Raw genomic sequence first — 8,623 nt, 5'->3', positions numbered from 1 at the left:
TGCTGGTCTCGCATAAACTAACAGGAATTGAGAATTATAATCTCTGGAGCCGCTCAATTCGTATTGTGTTACTAGCAAGAATAAGTTAGGGTTCATCAACGGTGACTGTACTCGGGGTGATTCGCTGAACTCTTGCAACCGCAGTGGGATTGGTGTAACACATCGTTCTTTCATGGATTTTGAACACGGTAAGCGATGACCTCTCTGCGGATCGGTGTTCGTTTCCACAACACTTGTTTGGAAAGATGAAGGAATGCTTCAGCAAGGTTATAGGTCACAATCTTCTTCTTACATCGAGAGATTGCTCTCTTTACTCAAGGTGATTCATCATTTCCACCTATTATTCGTGGCTGAAATTGCTTTGGGATGAATACAGAATTAGTTCCTGTATCTTCCTGTAACTGCGTTGATTCTTTGCAAGCCTTGAATCATGCTCTTCAACAGCGATTGTTTCAGTTTTTATGGGGCTGAATGAGACATATTCTATTCGGAGCCAAATTCTTCTTCTGGATCCGTTCCCTTCGGTTAATCGGGCTTATTCGATGGTGTTCAGGAGGAGTCACAGAGATATCTGTCTTCCGGTGTTTCCCCTCTTTCTGATGCGACGACGATGTACTCTAATTCCTCTAATCCTCGTCGTGGTAGATTTAATGGAGTCTGTGACTTTTGTAAAATTCGTGGCCATAACGTCAGCAGTGTATACGCTCAATGGCTTCCCTCCTGAGTTCAAATTCACAAAGGCAAAGAAGTCTTCTTCTACATGGTGGCTACCTCTGAATAGAATGATACTCGTTCTGAGTCTTCCCCTGTGACTGCTCCGTTGGCACTGATGTTTAGAACGGACTAGTATAACGCTTGCTGGAGCTCCTCAACAAGGATGTTCATGATTCTAGTGATGTTGTTGCTGCCAACTTTGCAGGTATGATTCATAGTGGTTTACCTGCTTCTGAACGTAATTTGATTACCTGGATTCTTGACACTGGTGCTACTGACCATATGTTGTCTAGTTTGAATGCTTGAGTAATCTGTTGCATGTACCTCACAATTTGTTCATCTCCCGAATGGTAAAACCCTGCCTATACACATACTGGTTCTTATTGGTTTGATTCTTCTCATTGTTTACGAAATGTACTATATCCCTTCCTTCACTCATAATTATTATGTTTCCAAACTGACAGTGACTTAAGTTGTGCTGTTCAGTTTTATCCTGATTTTTGTGTCTTTCAGGATCTTTTCAGTGGCAAGATACTGGGATTGGTAAGAAACAAGGGGGCTTGTACATTCTTCATTCTTTTGGTTCTTTTATTAGTTTTACTTCTAAGGTGCCTTTCAATGTTAAAACTCAGTGTATGTCCTCTATTAATAATAAAACTTCCATTTGGCATTCTCGCTTAGGATATGTTTCTTTTCTCAAATTACATCATATGTCGTTGGGTGACTGTAAATTGGATTCCTCTGTAATTCATACTTGTTCGATTTTTCCTTTAGCCAAACAAGCTCGGTTGCCTTTCCCAATAAGTCAGTCTCGGTCTAGTCTCCCTTTTCATCTGATTCATATGGACTTGTGGGGTCCATATAGAATTTCTACTCATAGTGGTTATAGGTTTTTTCTGACAATTGTTGATGATTGTACAAGAACGACATGAGTCTATTTACTGAACTAAAGTCTGATGTCATTGTCTCTTTAAAGAAGTTTTTTCTTTGGTCCTTACTCAATTTGAAACTTCTATAAAAATCATTCATAGTGATAATGAGTCTGAATTTTTCAGCAAAGACTATTCGTTTCTTTTCTTTTCCTTTGGTGTTGTTCATCAGTCCTCTTGTGTTGATACTCATCAACAAAATGGGGTAGTTGAAAGGAAGCATAAACATTTATTAGAAGTAGCTCGTACACATCGTTTTCAGTTTAGGGTACCTATTAAGTTTTGGGGAGAGTGTGTTTTAGCTACTTGTTACTTAATTAATAGGCTTCCTTATGTTTTTCTTAATTGAAAATCTCCATATGAAATGTTTCATCATAAGCCTCCTTCTTTGTTACATTTAAAGGTCTTTGGTTGCTTGGGTTATGCTACTAAAACTAAGCCTCGTGATAAATTTTTTTCCTAGAGCTATTTCCTCAATTTTTATGGGATACTCAGAAACTCAAAAGGGTTATTTGATGTTCAGTCTTGTTTCTAAGACCTTTTTTGTTAGTAGAGATGCTAGGTTTCATGAGGATTTATTTCATTTTCATTCACCTGAGTTTTTGTCTAGGTTATTTCCTTCTCAACTTGTATACCTGATTCAGAGTTTTTTGTCACTGACTTATCTGTGACAGATATGTCTTCAGCCCATAATAATCCTTCCAATTTATCTTCTCAGTAGTCTCAATCTAGTCCTAGTATTGGTGATCAAGTGTCTCATACATCTGTCACTTCTCGTTCTTCTAATGTTCCTATTGATCAGGTTGTTCGGAGGTCTTCCAGAGTGTCCAAGCCTCTATTGTGGTTAAATGAGTATGTTTCTTGCCATTCATCCACGTCTAGCAATTATCACATCTCAAATCATTTCTTATTATCGTCTTCCATTTTTACTCAATTTTCTTTCTTCCACTTCTATTATTGAACCTACTACTTATAGTGATGCCATTAAAGATCCTCTATGGGTCACTGCCATGCAAGAAGAGATTCAAGCAATTAGAGTTAAACAATACTTGGTTGTCGTTCCTTTGCCACCGGGTAAGGTTCCCATTGGATGCAAGGGTGTATAAGGTCAAGTTTCAGTCCAATGGTGAGATTGAGCGTTACAAGGCACGTTTGGTTACGAAGGGGTACAATCAGTGTGAAGGTGTGGATTTTGTTGAAACCTTCTCGCCGTTGCTAAACTTGTCACAGTACGAATAGTTTTGGCACCTACCTCTTTACAACGTTGGTCATTGTTTAAAATGGATGTACATATGCATTTCTTCAAGGCAATTTGTTTGAGGAGGTCTATATGCAGATGCCTCAAGGATTCTGCAGCCAGGGGAGAACATGGTGTGCAGGCTGTAGAAGTCTATTTATGGCCTAAAATAAGCATCTAGGCAGTGGAACATGAGGTTGACTGAAGCCTTGGGTTGCTGCTGGATATATCCAAAGTAAGTTTGATTACTCACTTTTTACAAAGAGAGAAGGAACAAATATAGTGGTCATGCTATATATGTTGATGATCTGTTGATCACTGGAAATAATGTGCCATGATAGAAGAGTTGAAAGCAATCTTGCATGCTAGTTTCAGGATGAAAGATCTAGGGGAACTTAAGTATTTCTTGGGTTTGAGATACTTAGGTCTAGTGAAGGAATTTTGTTGAACCAAATGAAGTATGCACTAGAGTTAATAGAAGAAACAGATTAGGAGGTGCTAAACTAGTTTGCACTCCTATGGAACAGAATGTAAAACTTACTTCTACTGGTTATGATTCTGGTCTGATTGAAAATTGTAAAGAAAATTTAGATGATGAAGTGTTGCATGGTGATAAAGAAGTTTTCCAGAGATTGATAGGAAGGTTGATATCTCACTCATACATAACCAGATATTACCTTTGTGGTACACCATTTGAGTCAGTTCATGCAACAACAAAAAAGATCACACTTGGAAGCTGCTCGAGTGGTGAAGTATTAAAAGAATCCTGGTCAAGGAATTTGTTGTCCTCTGCAGGACAATGTCAGTTAACAGCTTTTTGTGATGCTTACTGGGCAGCTTGTTTGATGACAAGGAGGTCAGTTACTGGTTTCTGTGTTAAACTAGGAGATTCATTAATCTCTTGGAAGTCAAAAAGCAAAATACTATAGCAGAGGCAGAGTACAGAAGCATGGCAATGGTGGCAGCTGAAATTGTTTGGCTAAGAGGTCTGTTATTAGAACTGGGTGTAAAGGATCTCCAACCGGCTATACTTTACTGTGATAGCAAGGTGGCACTGCAAATAGCGGCAACCCCAGTCTTTCATGAGAGGACAAAGCATATAGAAATAAACTACCATTTCATCCAAGAAAAAAATACAAGAAGGGGTGATCAGCACAATTATGTTCCAACAAAAATCAATTAGCAGATGTTCTAACCAAAGCTTTGGGAGCTCGGCAGTGTATTTAATTTCCAAGTTGGGAGTCAAAGATGTCTTTGGACTACCAACTTGAGGGGGAGTGTGGGAAGTTGAGAGTTAGTTAGCAAGTTTGTTAATTAGTTAGCAGTTAGTTGGTAGTCAGTTAGTATGTTAACTGACGTATTTGAATTGTATATAAATGTAGTGTACTGAAATGGTTAATACAGAATAGTTGAGGTATTTTTTCCAAACTTGTTTTTACATTTTTGTTTTGGCATCCATTGAAACAATAAGTGCGAGTCTATAAAGATCAATACTATTTATTATTCCTCCCAACAACTTTTGGGTGGTGGTCTTTTCGTTGCATTACCTTTGCCTTTGCCTTTCCCTTTGCCTAAGGGCAGAGTTATGCAACCTTATACTACGCAAGGTTTACTAGAATTTGATGCTACCGAAAAGTAGATAAGCATCGAAGATTACTGTATTGGTGACATTAATAGTACCTGATGCATTTTGGTCCTTATATTTTTGTAATACATTGATTAATTCTACCAAATAAACTTAGTTGATGTAGCCTTAGTTTAAACTATGAAGATGGTATTTTTAAGTGATATACATGTTCACCTAATCTATTATAACTTAGCCCATACTTCATTGATTGAACATATCATATCATATTTTTAACTTCGTTTTTAAATATAATTATAATTGAAATGATCAGCATATTATATCACTTAAAAATATGATATTGTATTTTAAATTAATATCACATTATTTAATTAAATTTATACAACTAACACTTTTAAAACTGTTATAAAAAAAAGACCATTGTTTTTTCTACCAAAATCGAATTGGCTTTCAACTTGAGTTTGAATATCAGTCTTCATTCATGAATACTACTAAAATAGAAACATGATATGTTGAAGATAAAATAAAAATGGGACTTGAACGCCTTTGTTCAGACTCATCAAAAACCCAATAAAATAAAAGTTTTAGAGTTCTCATCAACAGTAATTTTCTCCTTTTTTGTTCTCACTTGATATATAATAATATTTGTTTCTAATGAGAGGCAACCAACTCTAGTTCATGGGTTTCCTCTAAGTGTAACAATTTAGCAAAAACCCCAACTAATGAGAGCCGTATTATAGGTGCAAGCCTCGGTTTGCATGTAATTGTCTCTTTCATCCCCAAAATTATCTTCGCTGTCAGGTCCTCCGACCACTGCCCCGACCAAAACATTAGGGTTCGCCTCGGCTCGATTATACCAATGGTCATAACCTTGGGTGCACCCAATGAACCCTTTATTCTCCCTGTATGACACTATTGAGGCACCCCTGTGGTGCACCCTTGTGGGGTATTTCGAACCATAACCGACTAAATAACTCATGTTCATGGGATTTGAACCTAGTATGTAGTCAACTTGAGATTTAGCAAAACTGAGGATCTCTTCATGATCAACTGTTCCGGCGGGACAATGGAGACTTTGTTTCGAATCCTGGAGGAAGTCGGAGTAGACGGTGAGAAGAAAAGCCGCTGTCGTCACGTATTGCATGTTGTTCCATTGCCGGATGTATAAAAGGCCTCCCGGGCTTCGATCGATGTTGTCCTTGGTGTTGTTGTTTTTGTTGAGACAGGAGCATAGGTAGTACTCGGCTTTCGATCGGTATTGCTTCAGAATATGAGCGTGCTGCTTGTGTTGATCTTTCTCCAGCAACTGCCAAGGAAAATTCAGATAGTTAAAGGTGAAGGTATGGCCAACATTCATAAATGAAACAGCCTCTAGCCACTCACTTGGTTTGGCACCCACAAGACCCTACCTCAAAATGCTTGGACAACTCATTGTATTTTGTGTTTTGCAAATTTCTCTTTCATGCAATATTATTTGTTTTTGGGGTTTAGTTTTCCATCTCTCTCTCTCTGATTTTGGAGCATGGGAAATTACTGAGGATTCAAAGGCATCTAATGCACGTGTGTTTGTGCACTTGCATAAATAAAGTATTTAAAATCTAAAGAAGGTTCCTTAATTACAGATCACTCTATCAGAGAGATCTACTGAACTTTGCTACTTAATTCATTGTTGTTATATTAACTCTTTATAATAATTAATTCAAATGAATCGATTAATAAATCGAATATATATATATATATATATGAAAATGAATGGCTATACCAAAAAGCTAAGCTATCATCACTTTTTTTTTGAGATATTAGAATCACAACTTTGCATCTACAGAAAAAGCAAATCCAATCAAACATTAAAGTTTTTCTTATTTAGAATTTCTTTCAGAATTAGCGTAATAAATATTTTTAAATCATATTAAGACAGTTAAAAAGTATTGAGTAAAAATTAAATTTACTTAAAATAAATATTTTTGGAACATAAGAATAAATATACTTTTTTAAGGGCGGTGTAATAGTTACTATCATTGTACATATTTATATATTTTTAGTATATCATATGTAATAATCTTCATGTATATATATAAACATGTTTTTTTACATATTTTAAAAATAATTTTATGTCGATTAAATTTTAATTTAATTTAGATAATTATTATTATAAATCTAGAATGATGTGAGACTAAGCATACTTAAATACATTTTATCTTTTAATTTATAAGTGAATGAGATCTAAATAATTAATTATTATATTTAAAGAATATTTTATGTTTATATTCAATTTAATTATATATGTCACAAATACTTACAAAAGGGTTCTAATATATCTTTGGGTTATAAGAAAGTAAAAGACAAAAAGTAAAAGGTAGATGGTAAAGAAAATGTTTTCTAGAGTCACTTGTTTTGCTCTCGTAATATTCTTTGGATTTAAAAATAATAAAAGTTCCAAATTTTAAAATTTATCAAAAACTAGTCCTTAATCATGGAACTTTATTTGACCTCATGAAATTTGAAATATTCCTAAACAGGAACAGAGGTGACTATTCATTTTTCTTTTTCTTAATCATGAATTGATCATAATTAAACATGCTAAGAATATAAGCAAAAACAGCATTTAATTGGAAGTGAAGAGAGAGATTACCTTAGAAGCCATGATTTGAACCCCAGCATACTTAACATCCCAGCTGAACTCGGAAATGGCCCAACCAATCCCACCAAAAGAACCAGCATTGTCTACAACATAATTCAAGTATTCCTTCTTGTCGGTGGCCTTGTAAAGCCACACAGCTGCCACAGCAACTCATCCATATATCCGCTCACCGACGCATAGTAGCTCTTCACCACCGCAACGCTTCCGTCGTATTTCCCTCTGTACTTATCCCCAACTCGAACAGCTAAATAAAACCCACCCACAAAATGTAAAACCAATCAAAACCCAACTGTATTCTTTCATAATTATAGTCATTTATAGGTTAACAAGGTGTTAGGTGTACCTCTTGGGCGTGGTGCAAGAGTAAGTGAGAGTAATGTGGGTTTGTTTTCTTGAACACAATCGACGCCGCCGCCATTGCCGCCGCCGTCTCTCCGGCCAGATCCGACCCGGGTTGTTCTGATCGATTGTAGGCTTGGCGCGAGGTTGTCATGTCCTCGGGGCGTTGCCAGCAGTAATGGTCGGTGTCCCCATCGCCCACCTCTGCCCATAGTACATTGGGGCTGGTGTGTGCCTTAATGAAGTAATCCGTCCCCCATTTGATAGCCTCTAGAGCATGCTTCGATTCTCCGGCAATGGCGATTTCGTCGTGGAATTGGATGACTCCCCAGGACAAACATTGTGACGGTGAAAGCGATTGGGAATCCAAACTTGACGTGATCGCCGGCATCATAATATCCTCCCACTAAGTCCACCTACAATAACATATAACTTTTAACTTGGAATTTAAAAAGAAAAAGGACAGTTTCTGGGGAATTAATGAGTTTAAGAATAGGGTTACTCCTTGTTCCAATCCGTCGGTGAGGCCAGAATGGTCGCGCCAAGTGACACGTTGGTAGGGTAAACGACCGGATCGTTGGGATTCAAAGTAAAGGAGGCTCTTGGATAATGCATCGGCATAATCAAACGGAAGCAGCTGTTGTTGTTGTGGAAATGGCGGACACAGCAGCGGAGAAGAGAAGAAGGGTATAATGGCAGACAAATCGCGGATGATGGTTGTTTAGCTTCTTCATCTTCTTCTCCATTGTTCCATTCCCTCCTAAACTAACCTTTTTATTTGTTTACTTCAACTAGGAGTTGAGTGAAGGGAACATGAGAAAGAATTCTCTTTCTTTTACTCTTTGAAATGTGTCCTCTGGCTATGAACCCTGACTCTGCGGGCTTGATTAGTATTGACTATGAGATATTCAGGGTTCACCATTGCCTTTTAAATTTTGGGTCAAAACGTAATTTTGAAATTATAAATAATGTTAATACGTAAATTTTAATAAATATGTTTGAAAAATATTTTTAAAATTTAAATATAAAAGTTAAATCTTAACTTTTGTGTTCAAAAAGTAATTTTGAAATTAAAATTAAATTTTTTTTATCATATTTAATATAAAAATAAATATCCAATGCATAAACTTTAAATTTAAATCTCAAATCTTAAAACTAACTTCGGCGTTTATGACGCT

General features: G+C 36.5%; 1 pseudogene; it reads right to left on the bottom strand.

Annotated features, from left to right (window-relative positions):
• Window positions 1–5,080: 5,080 nt before the first annotated feature.
• Window positions 5,081–8,259, bottom strand: LOC120196718 (annotated as a pseudogene).
• Between the last annotated feature and the right edge of the window lie 364 nt (window positions 8,260–8,623).

The sequence above is a fragment of the Hibiscus syriacus genome, unplaced genomic scaffold (genome assembly GCF_006381635.1).
Source record: "Hibiscus syriacus cultivar Baekdansim isolate YM2019G1 unplaced genomic scaffold, ASM638163v2 tig00117034_pilon, whole genome shotgun sequence".
Lineage (NCBI taxonomy): Eukaryota > Viridiplantae > Streptophyta > Magnoliopsida > Malvales > Malvaceae > Hibiscus > Hibiscus syriacus.
Note: the sequence above shows the minus strand (reverse complement) of the source record. Positions and strands in the feature narration are given on the sequence as shown.